General features: G+C 37.0%; 1 non-coding gene across 1 annotated transcript; it reads left to right on the top strand.

The window, feature by feature from the left end:
* The first annotated feature begins 1776 nt into the window (after window positions 1-1776).
* Window positions 1777-1884, top strand: LOC148563680 (small nucleolar RNA R71). Its single transcript, XR_015884682.1, has one exon. It is a non-coding gene; the product is annotated as a small nucleolar RNA R71 (small nucleolar RNA).
* Window positions 1885-20615: the final 18731 nt, after the last annotated feature.

Below are 20615 nucleotides of genomic sequence, written 5' to 3'. Positions count from 1 at the left end.
AAAATTAGATAAATAAAAATTGAGTTGCCTCCCAACAAGCGCTTCTTTAATGTCAATAGCTTGACAGTGGGCTCTCATGGAGCCACACAGGTGATCAGGTCAATTTTATAGATTCCCAACACCAAACTTAGAGTTTGGATATGGGAGTTCAACACCAAACTTAGAGTTTGGCTGAGTCCTCCCAACACCAAACTTAGAGTTTGATTGTGGGGGCTTTGTTTGACTCTGTACTGAGAAAAGCTTTTCATGCTTCCTCTCCATAAGTGCAGAAGGAGATCCTTGAGTTTTAAACAAAAGGTTATCCTCATTCAGTTGAAGGATCAATTCTCCTCTGTCCACATCAATCACAGCTCTTGCTGTGGCTAGGAAGGGTCTTCCAAGGATGATAGATTCATCCTCCTCCTTCCTAGTATCCAGGATTATGAAATCAGCAGGGATGTAAAGGCCTTCAACCTTTACTAACACGTCCTCTACTTGTCCAGAAGCCTGTTTTCTTGAGTTGTCTGCCATCTCTAGTGAGATTCTGACAGCTTACACCTCAAAGATTCCCAGTTTCTCCATTACAGAGAGGGGCATGAGGTTTATCCCTGACCTAAGGTCACATAGAGCCTTCTCAAAGGTCATGGTGCCTATGGTACAAGGTATTAAGAACTTTCCAGGATCTTGTTTCTTCTGAGGCAATGTCAGTTGATCCAGATCACTCAGTTCATTGATGAGCAAGGGAGGTTCATCTTCCCAAGTCTCATTACCAAATAATTTGGCATTCAGCTTCATGATTGCACCAAGGTACTTGGCAACTTGCTCTTTAGTAACATCCTCATTCTCTTCAGAAGAAGAATATTCACCAGAGCTCATGAATGGCATAAGGAGGTTTAATGGAATCTCTATGGTCTCTAGTTGAGCCTCAGGATCCCTTGATTCCTCAGAGAGAAACTCCTTATTGATCACTGGTCGTCCCAGGAGGTCTTCCTCACTGGGATTTACGTCCTCCTCCTCTCTTGTGGGTTCGGCCATGATGGCTAAATCAATGGCCTTGCACTCTCCTTTTGGATTTTCTTCTGTATTGCTTGGGAGAGTACTAGGAGGGGTTTCAATGACTCTTTTACTCAGCTAGCCCACTTGTGCTTCCAAATTTCTAATGGAAGACCTTGTTTCATTCATGAAACTCACAGTGGCCTTAGATAGATCAGAGACTAAATTTGCTAAGCTAGATGGATTCTGCTCAGAATTCTCTGTCTGTTGCTGAGTGGATGATGGAAAAGGTTTACTATTGTTAAACCTGTTTCTTCCACCATTATTAAAGCCTTGTTGAGGCTTTTGTTGATCCTTCCATGAGAGATTTGGGTGATTTCTCCATGAGGGATTATAGGTGTTTCCATATGGTTCACCCATGTAATTCACCTCTGCTATTGCAGGGTTCTCAGGATCATAGGCTTCTTCCTCAAAAGATGCCTCTTGAGTACTGTTGGATGCAGCTTGCATTCCATTCAGACTCTGAAAAATCATATTGACTTGCTGAGTCAATATTTTATTCTGAGCCAATATAGCATTCAGAGTATCAATTTCAAGAACTCCCTTCTTCATAGGCGTCCCATTATTCACAGGATTCCTTTCAGAAGTGTACATGAACTGGTTATTAGCAACCATGTCAATGAGTTCTTGAGTTTCTGCAGGCATTTTCTTTAGGTGAATGGATCCACCTGTAGAATGGTCCAGTGACATCTTTGATAACTCAGACAGACCATCATAGAATATATCCAGAATGGTCCATTATGAAAGCATGTCAGAAGGACACTTTTTGGTCAGTTGCTTGTACCTCTCCCAAGCTTCATAGAGGGATTCTCCTTCTTTCTGTCTGAAGGTTTGAACATCCACTCTAAGCTTACTAAGCTTTTGAGGAGGGAAGAACTTGGCTAAAAAAGCCGTGACCAGTTTATCCCAAGAGTTCAGGCTATCCTTAAGTTGAGAGTCCAACCATACTCTAGCTCCGTCTCTTACAGCAAATGGAAAAAGCATAAGCCTGTAGACCTCGGGATCAACCCCATTGGTCTTAACAGTATCACAGATCTGCAAGAATTCAGTTAAAAACTGAAAAGAATCTTCAGATGGAAGTCCATAAAACTTGCAGTTCTGCTGCATCAGAGAAACTAATTGAGGTTTCAGCTCAAAATTGTTTGCTCCAATGGCAGGAATGGAGATGCTTCTTCCATGTAAATTGGAATTAGGTGCAGTAAAGTCACCAAGCATCCTCCTTGCATTATTATTATTTTCGGCTGCCATCTCCTCTTCCTGTTTGAAAATTCCTGTAAGGTTGTCTCTGGATTATTGTATTTTAACTTCTCTTAGTTTCCTTTTCAGAGTCCTTTCAGGTTCAGGATCAGCTTCAACAAGAATGTTCTTGTCCTTGCTCCTGCTCATAGGAAAAAGAAGGAAACAGAAAATAATAGGGATCCTCTTTGTCTCAGTAGAGAAAGGTTCCTTTGTGTGAGTAGAAGAAGAAAAGAATGTAATGTAAGGAAGAGAAGAGGGAAAACTCGAACACAGAGATGGAGGTGGTGTTCGAATTTTTGGATGGGAGAGAAGTGTTAGTAGATGAATAAATAAATAGAAGGAGATGAGAGAGAGAATTTCGAAATTTAATTAAAATAAAAATGAAAATTAAAAGTTAGATTTTGAAAATTAAAGTTGAAATTAAATTAAAATTAAAACAATTAGTTAATTAAAAAGGAATTTTAAAAAAGAAGAGAGGGAATTTTCGAAATTAAGAGAGAGAGGATTAGTTAGGTAGTTTTGAAAAAGATATGATTGAAACAAAAGATAAGATTGACTGAAAAAGTTTTGGAATTTGTTTTTTGTTTTTTGTTTTTTTTTTTGAAAAAGATATGATTGAAATTTAAAAAGATATGATTGAAACAAAAAGATAAGATTTGAAAATCAATTTTAAAAAGATAAGAAGTTAGAAAAGATTTTGAAATTGAATTTGAAAAAGATATGATTGAAATTAGTTTTGAAAAAGATTTGAATTTTAAAATCAAAATTAATGACTTGACTCACAAGTAATCACAAGATATGATTCTAGAACTTAAAGTTTGAATCTTTCTTAACAAGAAAGTAACAAAGTTGAAATTTTTGAATCAAAACATTAATTGTTGATAATATTTTCGAAAATTATGAGATAAAATTAAGAAAAAGATTTTTGAAAAATATTTTTAAAATTTTTGAAAATAAATAAGAAAAATGAAAAAGATTTGATTTTTTTGAAAAATATTTTGAAAAGATAAGATTTTTAAATTGAAAATTTGATTTGACTTATAAGAAACAATCTGGATTTTAAAAATTTTTGAAAAAGTCAGCTCAAATTTTCGAAAATTTATGATAGAAAAAGGGAAAGATATTTTTTTGATTTTTGAATTTTTAATGATAAAAGAGAAAAACACAAAATTGACTCACTGCATGAAAATTTTGGATCAAAACATGTGATGCATGCAAGAACACTTTGAATGTCAAGATGAACATCAAGAACACTTTGAATGTCAAGATGAACACCAAGAACTTATTTTTGAAAATTTTTATATGCAAAGAAAACATGCAAGACACCAAACTTAGAAATCTTTCATGTTTAGATACTATGGATGCAAGAATGCATATGAAAAACACCTTACAACATAAAACAATATAATATGAAGATCAAACAAGAAAGTTCATCAAGAACAACTTGAAGATCATGATGAATGCAATGCATGGGTGCAATTTTCGAAAAATGCAAGATGAGTATGCAATTGACACCAAACTTAAAATTTGACTCAAGACTCAAACAAGAAACATAAAATTATTTTTGATTTTTTGATTTTATGAATTTTTTTTGGTATTTTCCGAAAATTATTTGAAAAAGAAAAATAAGGATTCCAAGATTTTTAATATGAATTCCAGGAATCTTGCACTCTTAGTCTAAAGCTTCAGTCCAGGAATTAGACATGGCTCACTAGCCAGCCAAGCTTTCAGTGAAAGCTCCGGTCCAAAATACTAGACATGGCCAATGGCCAGCCAAGCTTTAGAATACAAATCAGTCATACAACAGCAAATTTGATTAGCAACAACTAGCTTGCTCTTGTGATGATGGTTTGGAAGCCTCAGTCCAAATGAATTTAGACATGGCTTTACAGCCAGCCAGGCTTCAACATGCTTCATGAAACTCTAGAATTCATTCTTAAAAATTTTGAAGAACATAAATTAAAATTTTTTTTTCGAAAAAAAGAAATAAAAAAAAACTTAAAATTAAAATAAAATTACCTAATCTGAGCAACAAGATGAACCGTCAGTTGTCCAAACTCGAACAATCCCCGGCAATGGCGCCAAAAACTTGGTGTGTGAAATCGTGATCATTCCATTCCTTGGTAACGGCGCTAAAAACTTAATACGCACGTTCATGATCTTATATCTGTTTCACAACTTCGTACAACTAACCAGCAAGTGCACTGGGTCGTCCAAGTAATAAACCTTACGTGAGTAAGGGTCGATCCCACGGAGATTGTCGGCTTGAAGCAAGCTATGGTCACCTTGTAAATCTCAGTCAGGCGGATTCAGATGTATTAAGAGATTATAGTGGATGAAAATTAAATATAATATAAAATAGGATAGTGGTACTTATGTAATTCATTGGTGAGAATTTCAGATAAGCATATAGAGATGCTTTCGTTCCTCTGAACCTCTGCTTTCCTGCTGTCTTCATCCAATCAATCCTACTCCTTTCCATGGCAAGCTTTATGTAGGGCATCACCGTTGTCAATGGCTACATCCCATCCTCCTGTGAAAATGGTCCAATGCGCTGTCACTGCATGGCTAATCATCTGTCGGTTCTCAATCATACTAGAATAGGATTTACTATCCTTTTGCGTCTGTCACTACGCCCAGCACTCGCGAGTTTGAAGCTCGTCACAGCCATCCCTTCCCAGATCTTACTCGGAATACCACAGACAAGGTTTAGACTTTTTGGATCTCAGGAATGGCCATCCATGGGTTCTAACTTATACCACGAAGACACTAATAACTCAGACTCGGTCCCCTGTATTAGATATCCAAGAGATATCCATTCAATCTAAGGTAGAACGGAAGTGGTTATCAGGCACGCGTTCATAAGTTGAGAATGATGATGACTATCACGATCATCACATCAACCATATTGAAGTACGAATGAATATCTTAAAAGCAGAATAAGTTGAATTGAATAGAAAAACAGTAGTACTTTGCATTAATCTTTGAGGAACAGCAGAGCTCCACACCTTAATCTATGGTGTGTAGAAACTCTACCGTTGAAAAATACATAAGTGAAAGGTTCAGGCATGGCCGAATGGCCAGCCCCCATGATCTAAGAACTAATCGTCCCAAGATGTCTAATACAATAGTAAAATGTCCTATTTATACTAAACTAGTTACTAGGGTTTACAGAATTGAGTAAATGATGTAGAAATCCACTTCCGGGGCCCACTTGGTGTGTGCTTGGGCTGAGCTTGAAGTTTACACATGGAGAGGTCATTTTTGGAGTTGAACGCCAGTTTGTAACGTATTTCTGGCGTTGAACTCCACTTTGCAACTTGTTTCTGGCGCTGAACGCCAGACTGCAACATGGAACTGGCGTTCAATGCCAGTTTGTGTCATCTAAACTCGGGCAAAGTATGGACTATTATATATTGCTGGAAAGCCCTGGATGTCTACTTTCCAAGGCAATTGGAAGCGCTCCATTTGGAGTTCTGTAGCTTCAGAAAATCTACTTTGAGTGCAGGGAGGTCAGAATCCAACAGCATCTGCAGTCCTTCTTCAACCTCTGAATCTGATTTTTGCTCAGGTCCCTCAATTTCAGCCAGAAAATACCTGAAATCACAGAAAAACACACAAACTCATAGTGAAGTCTAGAAATATGATTTTTAATTAAAAAATAATAAAAATATACTAAAAACTAACTAAATCATACTGATAACTATGTAAAAATAATGCCAAAAAGCGTATAAATTATCCGCTCATCAGATACTTGGGACAAGGTTGTTACTGAGTTTCTTACTAAATTTTTCCCACCAAAGAAGCTGACTAAGCTTAGGCTGGAGGTTCAGACCTTTAGGCAGAAGGATGGTGAAACTCTTTATGAACCTTGGAAGAGATACAAGCTACTGACTAGGCAATGCCCTCCGGACATGTTCTCCAAATGGACCTAACTAGATATCTTTTATGAAGGTTTGGGTGAAATGTCCAAGATGTGCTTAGATAATTCCACAGGTGGTTCATTGCACAAGAAGAAGACACCGGAGGAGACTATTGAGCATATTTATACTCATCTAACAGGAATCTTGTAAACTCTGAGGCTCCTCAGAAGAAGGGTGTTATGGAAGTAGAAGCTCTTAATGCTATTCTTGCTCAGAACAAGCTTATGTCTCAGCAAATAAATCTACTTACTCAGCAGATGGGTGGCATGCAAGTCTCAGCTATCAACACCCAAAATCCACCTCAAGAAGTCCCTTATGACATGACAAGTAACTTATACAAAATGAGAATTATGATTATGCTCAATCTTCTTCTGAACAGGTAAATTACATGGGAAATAGTCCTAAAAATCCCAATAATGATCCGTACTCTAAGACATACAATCAGGAATGGAGAAATCATCCAAATTTTGCTTGGAGGGACCAACCTCAAGACCTCAGAATTTCAACAATAATTCTCAGGGCGACTTCCAACAGAACAATCACAATAACCGCCAATTTCAATCTCATCAACAACAACCACCTCCGCAGGCAAATTCTAAATCCCAAGAAAATTCTAATTGGGAGATGATGAGGAGTTTTATGTAGGAAACCAGAGCCTCTATTAGAAATTTAGAGGTGTAAATGGGCCAACTGAGCAAACAAATACCTGAGAAGTCTGCAAGTACTTTTTCAGGTGATACAATGGTGAACCCAAGAGAAGATTGCAAGGTTTATTCAATTGAGAAGTGGTAAAGTAGCTGGCTCTGAGACCAAGATTAATGCAGAGTTAGTTGAAAAAGAAGCTCCAGAGGAGAAGAAGGAAGAAGTAGAATATGCCCCTCCAAAGCGTGCAAACAACCCGTTCCCTGACTCCCTTGACACTTATCCTACATTGCCAAAGGCTCCCGAATACAAGCCAAAAATGTCATATCCTCAGAGACTTCAGAAGACTTCCAAAGAAAAGCAATTTTCTAAATTTTTAGATGTATTCAAGAAGCTACAGATCAACATTCTTTTTGCAGAGGCTCTTGAGCAAATGCCTCTTTATGCAAAATTTATGAAAGAATTGTTGACCCACAATAGGAATTGGAAGGAACAAGAAACAGTGGTGTTAACCAAGGAATGTAGTGCCATTATTCAACACAACCTTCCTGAGAAGATGCCAGATCCAGGGAGCTTCGTAATTCCTTGCACCATTGGAGATGTCACCATTCAGAGAGCTTTATGTGATCTTGGTGCTAGCATCAAGCTCATGCCACTTTCAGTGATGAAAAAGCTTCAAATTGAGGAGGTAAAATCCACTCGTATTTCTCTTCAACTTGCTGATCTTTCTATTAAATTATCTGTGGGTGTTGTTGAGGATTTACTTGTTAAAGTAGGACCATTTATTTTTCCTGTTGATTTTGTTATATTAGACAAGGAAGAGGAGGTAAAATCATCTATTATACTTGGTAGACCCTTTTTAGCTACAGGTAGAGCTCTGATTGATGTGCAAAAGGGTGAATTAACCCTGAGGGTCAATGAAGAACAGGTGGTCCTCAATGTTTTTGAATCTCTCAAGCACCCTAATGATTTTGAAGGGTGTATGAAAATAGATGTTATTGAATCACTTGTTCAAGAGGTACTGAAAGCTGAGGTACTTGATGACATTTTGGATCCTATTTCTGAGTATGAATTAGTGAAAGTTGATGATTCACCACCCCAGAAGACTATGGTTCACATGCCTAAAGCAGAGGAGGAAGCCCCCAAATTTGAGCTCAAACATTTACCTCCTTCTCTGAAATATGTGTTCTTGGGTGAAAATGATTCATATCTGGTGATTATTAGCTCTTCCCTGAAGCCTGAAGAGGAAGAGGCGCTTATTTCAGTGCTCAGGATCCATAAAACAGCTCTTGGGTGGACCATTAGTGACTTGAAGGGGATTAGTCCAACCAAGTGTATGCACAAGATCCTCCTTGAAGATGATGCTAAACCAGTTGTGCAACCACAAAGGAGACTCAATCCAACTATGAAAGAGGTGGTCCAAAAAGAGGTAATAAAATTATGGGAAGCATGTATTATTTACCCTATTTCTGACAGTCCTTGGGTAAGTCCTGTGCAGGTAGTTCCCAAGAAAGGAGGGATGACAGTGATCAAGAATGAAAAGAATGAGCTTATTTCTACAAGAACAGTCACAGGTTGGAGAATGTGTATAGACTACAGGAGGCTCAACATTACTACAAGGAAGGATCACTTCCCCCTGCCTTTCATTGATCAAATACTTGAGAGGTTAGCTGGTCATGCTTTTTATTATTTTCTAGATGGATATTCTGGATATAATCAAATTGCAGTGGACCCTCAAGATCAAGAGAAGACAGCATTCACATGCCCCTTTGGAGTATTTGTTTACAGGAGAATGCTATTTGGACTTTGTAATGCTCCAACAACTTTTCAGAGGTGTATGCTTTCAATTTTTTCTGATATGGTTGAAAAGTTCATTGAGGTATTTATGGATGATTTTTCTGTTTTTAGTAATTCTTTTGAATCCTACCTTAAGCATTTATCTCTTGTCTTGAAACGGTGTCAAGAATCAAACCTTGTTTTAAATTGGGAAAAATGCCATTTTATGGTTACAGAAGGCATTGTTCTTGGACACCAGATTTCAAGTAAGGAGATTGAGGTTGACAAAGCAAAGGTTGAGGTAATTGAAAAATTACCACCACCAGCTAATGTTAAGGCAGTCAGGAGTTTCTTGGGTCATGCAGGATTTTATAAAAGATTTATAAAGGATTTTTCTAAAATTGCTAAACCATTAAGTAACCTGTTGGTTGTTGATGTTCTCTTTGTTTTTAATGCTGAATGTCTGCATGCTTTCGAAACTCTGAAAGCAAACCTTACTTCTGCCCCCATCATAGCTCCCCCTGACTGGGATTTACCATTTGAATTAATGTGTGATGCTAGTGACTTTGCTATAGGAGCTGTTTTAGGACAGAGGCATGGAAATCTTATACATGTCATTTACTATGCTAGCCGTGTGTTAAATGATGCCCAAAAGAATTACACAACTACAAAAAAAGAATTATTAGCTATTGTGTATGCTGTTGATAAGTTTAGGTCCTATTTAATTGGTTCTAAGGTTATTGTTTATACTGATCATGCTATTTTGAAGTACCTTCTAACCAAACAGGATTCTAAACCAAGATTAATCAGATGGGTGTTACTCCTTCAAGAGTTTGATATTGAGATAAAAGACAGGAAAGGGTCAGAAAATCAAGTAGCTGACTATCTCTCCAGAATTGAACCTAAAGCAGGAGTACAACCACCCACAGTTGTGACTGAGACATTCCCGGATGAGCAATTGTTCCTTATTCAGCAGGCTCCATAGTTTGCAGACATTGCGAATTACAAAGCCATGAATTTTATTCCAAAGGAGTACAGTAGGCAACAAGTAAAGAAGCTATTGACGGATGCAAAGTACTACATTTGGGAGGAACCGTACCTTTTTAAAAGGTGTTCAGATGGTCTAATTCGGAGATGTGTCCCAGATGAGAAAAAATAGCAGATTCTTTGGCACTGTCATGGTTCTGATTATGGAGGCCACTTTGGTGGTGAAAGGACAGCTACAAAGGTCCTTCAGAACGGGTTCTACTGGCCGACCCTCTTCAAGGACTCAAGAGAATTTGTGAAGCACTGTGAAAGATATGAAAAGGCCATGAATCTCCCTGCCAACCATGAAATGCCACAACAGGGGATTCTTGAGGTTGAGTTGTTTGATGTATGGGGTATTAATTTCATGGGACCCTTCCCTCTCTCACATTCAAACAACTACATTCTAGTGGCAGTTGATTATGTGTCCAAGTGGGTGGAAGCTGTGGCTCTACCCACCAATGATGCCAAAGTAGTGTTTAGCTTTCTTCAGAGATATATTTTAGCCGGTTTGGCATCCCAAGGACGCTCATTAGTGATGGTGGAAGTCACTTCTGTAATAGACAGATGGACTCACTTCTGCAGAGATATGGAGTTCTTCATAAAGTGGCAACCCCCTATCACCCTCAGACAAGCAGATAGGTTGAAGTTTCCAACAGGGAACTTAAGAGGATTCTAGAGTAGACCGTAAGTGTTTCAAGAAAGGACTGGTCTAGGAAGCTTGATGATGCTCTCTGGGCATACCGGACAGCTTACAAGACTCTTATTGGCATATCCCCTTATCAGTTGGTCTATGGCAAAGCCTGTCACTTGCCAGTTGAGCTGGAGCATAAAGCTTACTGGATAATTAGGTATCTGAATCTTGATTCAGAAGCTATAGGAATTAACGAATGCTTCAGTTGAATGAGCTTGATGAATTCAGATGTTCAGCCTATGAGAATGCCAAGCTCTATAAGGAGAGGACCAAGTTATTGCATGACAAGAAGATTTCCATCAGAGTCTTTGAGCTGGGACAGAGAGTGCTTCTATATAATTCAAGGCTCAAACTCTTTCCCAGGAAGCTGAAATCCTGGTGGTCAGGACCATTTGTGGTTACTAGAATTTCACCATATGGTCATGTGGAATTACAGGAAGAGAATTCTGACAGAAAATTTACAGTAAATGGCCAGAGGTTGAAGCACTATCTTGGAGGCGAGATTGATCGCCAGAGGTCCACTCACCTGCTGAATTAGCAGAACTGACCGTCAAGCTAGTGACGTTAAAGAAGCGCTTGTCGGGAGGCAATCCGATGATTTCGTATCCTTAGTTATTTTTCCATTAAGTTGATTATATTATTTGTTTGATTTTTATTGAGTTTTTACTATTTTTCTTTTTTTTTAAAGTATGTTTGGATCATGCAGAATTTTTGAAACAGAACAGGTTCTGAAACAGAAGTTACGGACGTGTAGAAGACAATTTCATTCGGGAGGGCCTGCGCCTAACTTGAGAATCTTCAAGTTAGGCACCGATGGATACGCCTCAAGAACAATTTCATTCGGGAAGGTCTGCGCCTAACTTGACATTTTCCAAGTTAGGCGCAAGGTTGAAGGCAAAAGATTCTTGGAGCCTCGGGTGGGTCCAAGTAAGGCGCAGCCTTAGTCCAAGTTAGGCGTAGCCATGAGGACAATGCCTTGAGTAAGGCGCAAGGGAGGAAGGCCAGGTCCAAGTGAGGCGCAGCCTCAGTCCAAGTTAGGCGCAGCCATGAGGACAATGCCTTGAGTAAGGCGCAAGGCCTTGTTCCCAGGCCCAAGTAAGGCGCCAATTTAGGCGCAAGGCCTTTTCCTTGATCCAAGTAAGGCGTGGTTCCCAGGTCCAAGTAAGGCGTAGCCTTACTTCCAAGATCCCCTCCCCACCTTATCACTCCTACCCCCAATCATATCTTATTTGGCCCCCCTTATATATATTACTATATATAATCCCCTCATCCCCGTATATTCCCTTGACCTTCCAAACCAAGCCCGTGCCTGACTCCCTGCCCCTGCTGCATTCCCAAGCCCTTGCTCCCTTGACTGCGGCACCCCCCTCCCAACACTAACCCGTGACACCCCTCTCCCCATTCCCACAACATTCCCCTTCCCCATATACTCTTCCCAAGCCCCTGCCACATTGACCAACCCGTGAGCCCCTTCCCCAGCCTCTTCCCCATATATTCCCCTGTCCACCCTCTCCTTCCCATCATATTCTCCCCCTTTCCTAACACTACACACCCTGAACACTAGCCCCTTCCCTCCAACCAACCCCTTCTCACCCCCCTATAAAACCCCCACTCCTTCAAGCCTTTCTCACAACAATCAGCCAACACCACCTCCCTCTTTTCATCTCTCGTCCCCCTACCCTAACCTCCTCTGCCTCCCTACTTCAACCCCCCTAAACCCTCACCAAGAAGTCCCTTGACCGTGCATCCTACTCCCTCCCACCACCAGTCCCCCAACCCCAACCCCCTCTATTTAGGCCTCCACTCCTTCACGCCTTCCACACCAAAAACCCTATCATACACCACCTTCCCAGCATTCTCTCTTCATTCCCTCTACCCCCTCGTCCCCTCTTCTTTTTCTGTTTTAGCTTTTTTCTGAAAAAATAAAAATAAAAACTTTTATCATTGGCTCTTTTTATCTTCTGTTCTTTTACTTTTTGGTTCACATTCTATTTTTTCTTTCTTCTTTCCCTTTGTATTTCTTTAGTTTTCTCGGGGACGAGCAAAATTTTTAAGTTTGGTGTTATGTTGCTTTGCTTTCTGTTTTTCTGTTGTAATGGCACCCAAGACTACCACATCTTCAAAGAAAAGAAAAGGAAAAGAGCCGGCCACTAGTTCTCATGACACGCACAGATTCAGGTCCAAGCTTCATGAAGAACATTTTTATGAGTATACTATAAAGAGGCATGTGGTTCTGGAGGTAAAATTTGCACTGAAACCGGATGACTATCCAGAAATCCAGTCTCAAATAGACAGCAGAGGGTGGAATTTCATGTGCAACCCGCACACGGAGGTCGGGCAATTAATGGTACAAGAGTTTTATGGAAATCTCTGGATCACATACAAGGGCGTTGAGGGAGTAAATGAGAAGACTTATGAGAGTTATGTAAGAGGCAAGGTCATTAGATTTAGCCCATCATGCGTCAGAGAAGCTCTCCACCGGCTGTATCCACCTTAGCTAGCCCCCAGTTACAGTAGGCGAATGGATACATGAGCTAAATCTGGTTATTGAAAAATTATGTATTCTGGGTTCTCAGTGGAGGCTAGGTGCTGAGGAAAAGCCGAATCACTTGAAGAGCGCTGATCTAGTCCCTTTAGCTAAAGGATGGTTGGATTTCATCCGAATGTCCATCATGCCTATTAGCAACCGGTCCGAATGCACTGTGGACCGGGCTGTCATGATTTACAGCATCATACAGGGAGAAGTGGTGGAGGTGGAGGATATTATCCCAGAGCAGATATACAAGATTGCCTCCAGTCCCTATAAGAAAGCTAGTCTCGGGTTCCCACATTTGATTTACCGCCTGTGTGAAGCAGCAGGGGTAAGAATGGAGAATGATATCCCCATCTCTGTTGAGAAACCAATTACAAAGAAGAAAATAGAGACTCACAGAGAACAGCACAGAGTCCGCATGGATGAGCAGGTTGAGGAGGAAGCTCAGCAGGATCAGCCACCACCTCAGGGACAGCATGACCTTCCTCAGAAATATTGGCAGCAGCTCACCACCTCCATTGAGCAGATGAGAGTCGCGAACGACAGCCGCTGGCAACAGCACATTGCGTATGTGGAGGAGATGAGAGCGGTACATGACAGCCGTTGGACACACCTCTGCACCACCCTTGATGAGATGCAAGCTGCTCAGGAATTTCAGCGGCAGGAGATTCATCAGCTGCGACAGGACTACAGCCACCTGAGAGGACCTTACGGAGCACATCCTGAGGAGAGAAATCCCCACGAGGGAGATTGAGGTGGTCTAGTTCTTTTCACCTTCTATCATAGTTTGCCATTACTTGAATATATTCCTGTTTTTTGTTATTTTGCTTTGGTTATTGTATGATCCTTTATTATTTAGATTTCTAGGTTCTAGTTTAGTTCTGTTATTTTCAAAATTTATGTTAGTTACTTTAATTCTGAAAGGTGTCTCATGTATTGCCCACTGAGCTTGAAATCAAAAAGAAAGAAGAAAAAGGGGATGTAATTCATGAGAAATTGAGTTTATTTTTTTCTTAAGAGTAGTCTCATTTAATCAAATGGGGTGGTGTTCTCTGTGATTTTGAATGCATGACATAAACCGTGTATGTTTGAATTTGAATCAAGGAATGTTGACGTATAAGGAAAAGGAATTTAGAAAAGTATTATGAATTTTCTGAAATTAGTGACAATTAATCCTTGAAGCAAAAGAAACATAAAAAAAAAGGGATCTAAAAGCAAGGTCCAAGGCTCTGAGCATCAATGACTAGGGAGGTCAGACATGATTAAAAACTCAAAGAGTTGTTTCCTTAGTTATATGCTTGTGGTGTTCTTGTGTCAAGTAATCTTTAAGACAGAATATTTAGAGTTGAGATCAATTGCAATTAGTAGAGTATGCCAAAGTCTTTGACACCATTGTCTGGGAGTAGCTGAAAGAAAAATCAGAACTTCAAAAGAGTTTTCCAGTTAAGTGTTTGTGGTGTTCTTGTGTCAATTAACCCTTGAGACAGAATATTTAAAGTCACGGCTAGGCTCAAGGTGCAAAGCACCAGTTAATTGAGAATTAAGGAATATCTGCTATGTTCAAGGATTTAACTGAGGTATAAAGATCAGAGAACTCATAATATGATCCGAATTCTAATTCCGCATGACATTGACATTCCTCTGATTCAAAGGAGAGTGAGATGCCAAAACTGTTCAGAATTGTAATAGATAAATCCCACTTTAAGAAGAGACACAAGCATAACTAAACTCTTGTTTCTCATGCAAATTCTCATCTTAATATTGTATTAGTTTTGGTTGCTTGAGGACAAGCAACAATTCAAGTTTGGTGTTGTGATGCATGAGCATCTTTCTTATTTTTTCCTGGTGAATTTGCATTTAATTTGTTGAGTTTAATCAAGAATTAATTATCTTTTAGCCACTATGGATGTTACTTTAATTCGTGTGAAATTCTGTTTATTTTAGGTAGCAATTGGCTGGATTTGATGGAGTTTCTGCAAAAAAAAGAGAAGAAGGTGAATGATGTTGTCAACCCTGACCTCTCTGCACTCAAACCTAAATATCTCGAGCTATAGAGGTTGAATGAACGTGATTCTAGTGGCGTTGGAAAGCTAACTTCTAGAGCTTTCTAACGATGTATAATAGTCCATACTTCTTCTCTACCAGCGCAGCCAAGGTTGTGCCTAACTTGAGATTTCTCAAGTTAGGCGCAAGGATGAAAGAAGAACGCCCAAGAAGCTCTGCCTAGGCTGCGCCTAACTTGAGAAATCTCAAGTTAGGCGCAGTGCACATCAACAACATGCAACAATGAGCGTGACTTCAACTAAGGCGCACTAAAGCTTGAGTTAGGCGCAAGACACATCAAAAGCACGCAATATTGGAGAAGGCACTCCAAGTTAGGCGCACCTTTCATTCAAGTGATGCGCAAGCTATGAGCATCAAGTGCCCCTCCTCACTGTGCCACTCAAGTAAAGCGCAACCACGCCAAGTTAGGCATGGATTATTAAGGAAGCAAGTGGTCCCCATTCATCAATTGAACACGCGCGGATTGCTTTAATTAATTCTGATTTAAATTTTATTTTTATTTTAAAATAGGAAAAGATATTATTTTAGTTTTAGAAAATAGATTTTAAATTAATTAGGATTAGATATAAAAGAAAAAAAGAAACTTCTCTTCTGGGGAGGATTCCACCTCATTCGAAATTTACAGTTTACCAGAATCCTAGTTTTCACTCTTTTTCATGAGCAACTAAACCTCCACTATTAAGGTTAGGAGCTCTGTCTATTGTATGGATTGATTCTATTATTTTTGTATTTTAATTCATGTTTTGATTCATTTAATTCAAGAACTGTTTTCGTTCTTTATTTTATGAAATTGGGTGGAACGGAAGTATGACCCTCTTTCTAATTGAGTTCTTGTATAACTTGGAAAAGCTCTTTACTTGAACAACAGCTTGAAAACATATTCTCCTAAATTTCTAATTATCTGGATTTAACGGGATACGTGACATATAATCCTCTTATATTTGGATAATTAGGATTTTTGTGGTATAATAACCAGAATTAAACTTCACCCTCTAATTGGAATAAATTGACCAAGGAATTGGCAGTTGATGAGAGTTAGAGGAGACTAAAAAGGTCTAAGGAATTAGGTTTTAGTCACATATAGTTTGTCAGGAATTAAATCTTACATGATTAAAATAAATTAATAAGAAAAGTCAATTCGGAAAATAGATAACTCTGAAGCCTTAACTGCTTTCTCCATATTTTATTCCCAACTTATTTATTTCCTGTCTTCTGATCTTCTGAGTTTCCTGTTTAATACTTTTTGAACTCTCAACACCATTTTCTGTTTGTTTAACTAAGTAAATCACTTAACCATTGTTGCTTAGTCCATCAATCCTCGTGGGATCGACCCTCATTCACTTGAGGTATTACTTGGTACGACCCGGTGCACTTGCCGGTTAGTTTGTGGTTATAAAATTTGCACCAGCCTCTAGTTCACATCGTATGACTTCTTTCCAGCAAGGGTGAACAACAGCTTGCTCATAGTCACTAGGAACAATATTTGAAAAAATGGCCAAAGAGAACGCTCGATGTTTTGTATTAAGTGCATCATAAGAGATGACCTGTGACATAGGATGCCTGCAAATAGAATTGGTAGCAGTGGTATTTATTTGGCATTGATAGTCATTGAGATAATTTGGCACTTTTCTAATTCTGGCAGATCTTCTAACAATACTGGAGTTAAAATTAGGTGCAGGTGATTCATAATGAATGCTAGATGCAGGTGATGCATGAGGATTGGTGGAATGTGATGTGGCTTGTGAAGCAGTGGCAGGTGTAGAGCTGTATTGTGATGAATTTTGTTGTATTGATATGTGATCTGTAATAGATGCATTATGATGCATATGATGAGATGAATTGGATGTGTTGTGTGATAAATGCATGAAAGAGTTGTCTGTGTGGTATGTGTCATCGGTAAAAGGATCGTCAAAATTATGTCGAAAAAGCTGTGATTTTTGTGATTGTTGGATAAGTTCAGCATTTGATGTTTTTGGGTTATTGGTTGAATCAGATTCTGAAGTTGATTATGGAAAGTAGTTTTCATAGAAAATAATATTTCTAGATGTAAATATATTTTTGGATTGCAAATCTATGAGAATGAATCCCTTTGTCCCTTCCTTGAAGCCCAAAAAAGCACATTTCTTGGCTCTCGGATCCAATTTTGTTCTACCATTAGTAAGGGTTGATGCATATGCTAAACATCCAAATACTTTTAAATTGGTTAAATCTGGTATTTTATTAAAAATGATGTTGAAAGGAGAGTTATTTTTGAGAAATTCACTTAGCTGGATATTGATTAGATGCACAACATGTTTGACAGAAAAACTCCAAAAACATTTTGGCATGGATGAATGAAATAGCATAGCTCTTGCCATCTCTAAAATGTGTTGGTGTTTTCGCTCCACAATACCATTTTGCTGGGGGATTTCAACACAAGATGTGTGATGCAAGATGCCATGAGATGCATAGAATGATTTTAAGAGAAATTCAGGGTCATTATCAGTTCGCACGCATTTTACAGTTTTGTTAAACTGGGTTTTAACCATTGCAATGAAATTCTTAACAAGGTCAGACGCTTCAGACTTGGCTTTCATGCAATGTATCCAAGTGTATCAACTCTTGTCATCCACAATGGTTAAAAAGTACTTGTGTCCATGAATGGAAGGTGTTGATGTGGAACCCCAAATGTCAATATGCAACAAATCAAAACAGCTAAAAGATTCAGAAGTATTGTACGAAAATGGTAATCGTTTTTGCTTTGCTAAATGACAAGATTTACATGGATTTATTTGTTCATTACAATTGATGAAGGGATGAGTTTTATGCATGATTTGCAGTCTATGATGTAGAATGTGACCTAGTCTAGTATGCCATAAGGCATTTATGATATGTGTGTAAGCTGTAGAATTGTCATCAGTAGTGACAGTTGCTGTAAATGTAAGTGATGGGTGCCTGGAAGTGTGTGTGAAATCAATTTTGTGAGCTGCAGAACAAAAAAATTGCTTATCCAATGTATAGAGACCATCAGCACATTTAGCTACTCCAATCCTCTTCAAAGTAACTTGGTCCTGTATCTCACATAAGTTGTCATCTATAAGCATTTTGCACTTTAACTTGCTGGTTAATTTTGACACAGAAATTAATTTGAAATCAAAGTTTGGAATGAAAAGTACATTTGAAAGGTATAATTGATTAGAAAACCTTATGGTGCCAATGATGCTACTAGTCGTATGGCTACCATCAGGCATTCTAACAATCATGGGACTGATTTCTTGATATGATTGAAAATCGTCCAATTAAAAGTGACATGATTAGTTGCCCTTGTGTCTATTACCCAGAGGTGAGATTTAGCAGTAATAAAGGATGAAATGTTGCTACTGTATTTTAAAATGACAATTATATTTTTATATTTTTTTAATTGAATTTTTATACTGATTTTAGTTTTATAATTATATTATTTCTGTGTTAAAAACAAAATTAATAATGCTAAGAAAATAATATTTAAAGTTATTTTATATAACATCCATAATTATATATTTATTACATCTAAAATTACACAATTATTTTAGCGATAATTAATAAATAATAAATAAAATAATTTTTTTATGTGTGAGTTGATTTTTTATTGTCTCTTAAATATTATTGTAAAAGAATATTCTTTTTAAAAAATATGCGATTAAAAATTTAACTAGACTTTTAACTGTAGATACTTTTAATTTGTGAAAAAATATTTCGTTAATTCTAATATTTTTTATATTGGTAAGGATCTAACTACAAAACTAAAAATAGTAGAGGAATCAAATTAAAAAAAAAAGTATATAAAACATAATTATAAATTTAATTAAACTATATTTAATAAAATAATTAAACCTACATTAAATTTTGCGAATCAGCATAATCAATTTATCAATTAGACGGTGAAATAAAAAATAAATTGGATTAATGAGATATTTATTGCTAAAATATATATAATTGAAGGCAATTTAAATTAAGAATTTAGTTAACATGTGTTTTAACTTTTAAAGACACATGATAAATTTATTATTAATGTAAAATTTTAAATATTTTTATTTAAAAACACATAATAGATAAACTCTTAAATTAAAACCTCACAGAAAAAGAAAATATGCTTTGTGTTATATTTTTGTAAGAAAAATTATTATTATTATTATCACCATCAATATTGTTGTTTTAATGTCTGTTATTGGTATTATTATGAATTATGATAATTATAATTATAATTAGGAAAATAATAATGCATGCCACTTCAAAACTGATAACACCATTTCTTTTTAATTATGCTTGTTTATCTTCTTTTAAAACTATTCTCAATCCTTATTTTCTTATCCATCCTTATTTCTTTTTTAATTATGTTTTTTTTTTTTTTTTTTGTTATTAGCAAAATTCATTGATGAAAGATCATTACAAGTTCAATCAGCACCACAATGCAACTTTTATAGTTAATGGCATTGGACATGGCTATGCACCCACTCACCCGGACAACAATTTCCGCTGCCATTAATTGTGCAGCGTTCTTGGTATTAAATCATTCTTTTACTTTAATCCATAATAATAATAAAATTTTATACTAATTTATAAATTCAGTCTAATAAAATTAATTTAATTATAATTTTAGTTTATATATTTAGTTTTATTTTTATAATTTTTTTAATAAAAAATATATAACACAACCTTTTTTATTTTTATGTACTTTTTGCATATTCTTTAAGTTGTATTATGGTATCATAACTTAATTTTGAGCTTTGTTTACATCCGATCTATGGATAAACTAACCAATTCATATTCTAAAACTCTTTCAACCCCTCTCCCATCATGAATAATCTTTTTTCCATTAACGTTGTTGTCGTTCCCTTACCTCCCTATTCTGTCATCTTAGGTCAAGAAAAAATGACACACCAACAATTTCAAACAACTTCATCAGCACTCTTTTAAGCTCTTGTCAGCCTAGCACTCTTCTCTCATAACATTTTTAAAAAAGCTGAAGCTCGTTCTCCTGATTGCAAAACCAAAATCAACTACTCTTTCAATAAAAAAATTTGTCCTTCAAACCAACTTAGGCATTTGCCAAATTCAACTACTCATTATCTTTATTCTTTCAATACTTTTTCTATTGTTAATAATTTTCAAATTGAAATTTATTTTTGAACACTTAGATCATTGATTCTGGTACCACAGATCACATTGCATCAAATTTGTCTTGATTCATTTCTTACACAAAATTTTTTTCTATTATTACTCATTTACCTAATGGCTCTCAAATTAGTATTTCTTATAAAGACATTGTTTAATTTCTAGTTCTTCATGATGTTCTTTATTTACCTCATTTTAATTTTAATATTATCTCCATATCAAAAATTACTTCTGCACTCAAATGTGTACTCACTTTTTTATCTTCTTGTTGCACTCTACAAGCCAACAATTTGGAGACGATTGATTTAGGTAGAATGAGAGAGGGATTATATTTTTTCTCAAATAAATATAGTTGGTCATTTTAATATATATTTCAACAATTACAATTTTAAATATATTATTTCTCAAATTACATATTGTGTAAATATATATAGTTAGTCGTATTATAATATATAACTATCTGTTATTTCTAACTCCGAAAAAATTCAAGTTTTAAACCCTATGTCACCTTAGAGAGCTATACCTTATATTAATTTGTTCAACATCAAAAGTC

This window comes from Arachis ipaensis, chromosome B5, assembly GCF_059453495.1.
Source record: "Arachis ipaensis isolate K30076 ecotype BB chromosome B5, ASM5945349v1, whole genome shotgun sequence".
Classification (NCBI taxonomy): Eukaryota; Viridiplantae; Streptophyta; class Magnoliopsida; order Fabales; family Fabaceae; genus Arachis; species Arachis ipaensis.
The sequence above is the reverse complement of the archived record's forward strand: the minus strand, read 5'-3'. Positions and strand labels throughout refer to the sequence as shown.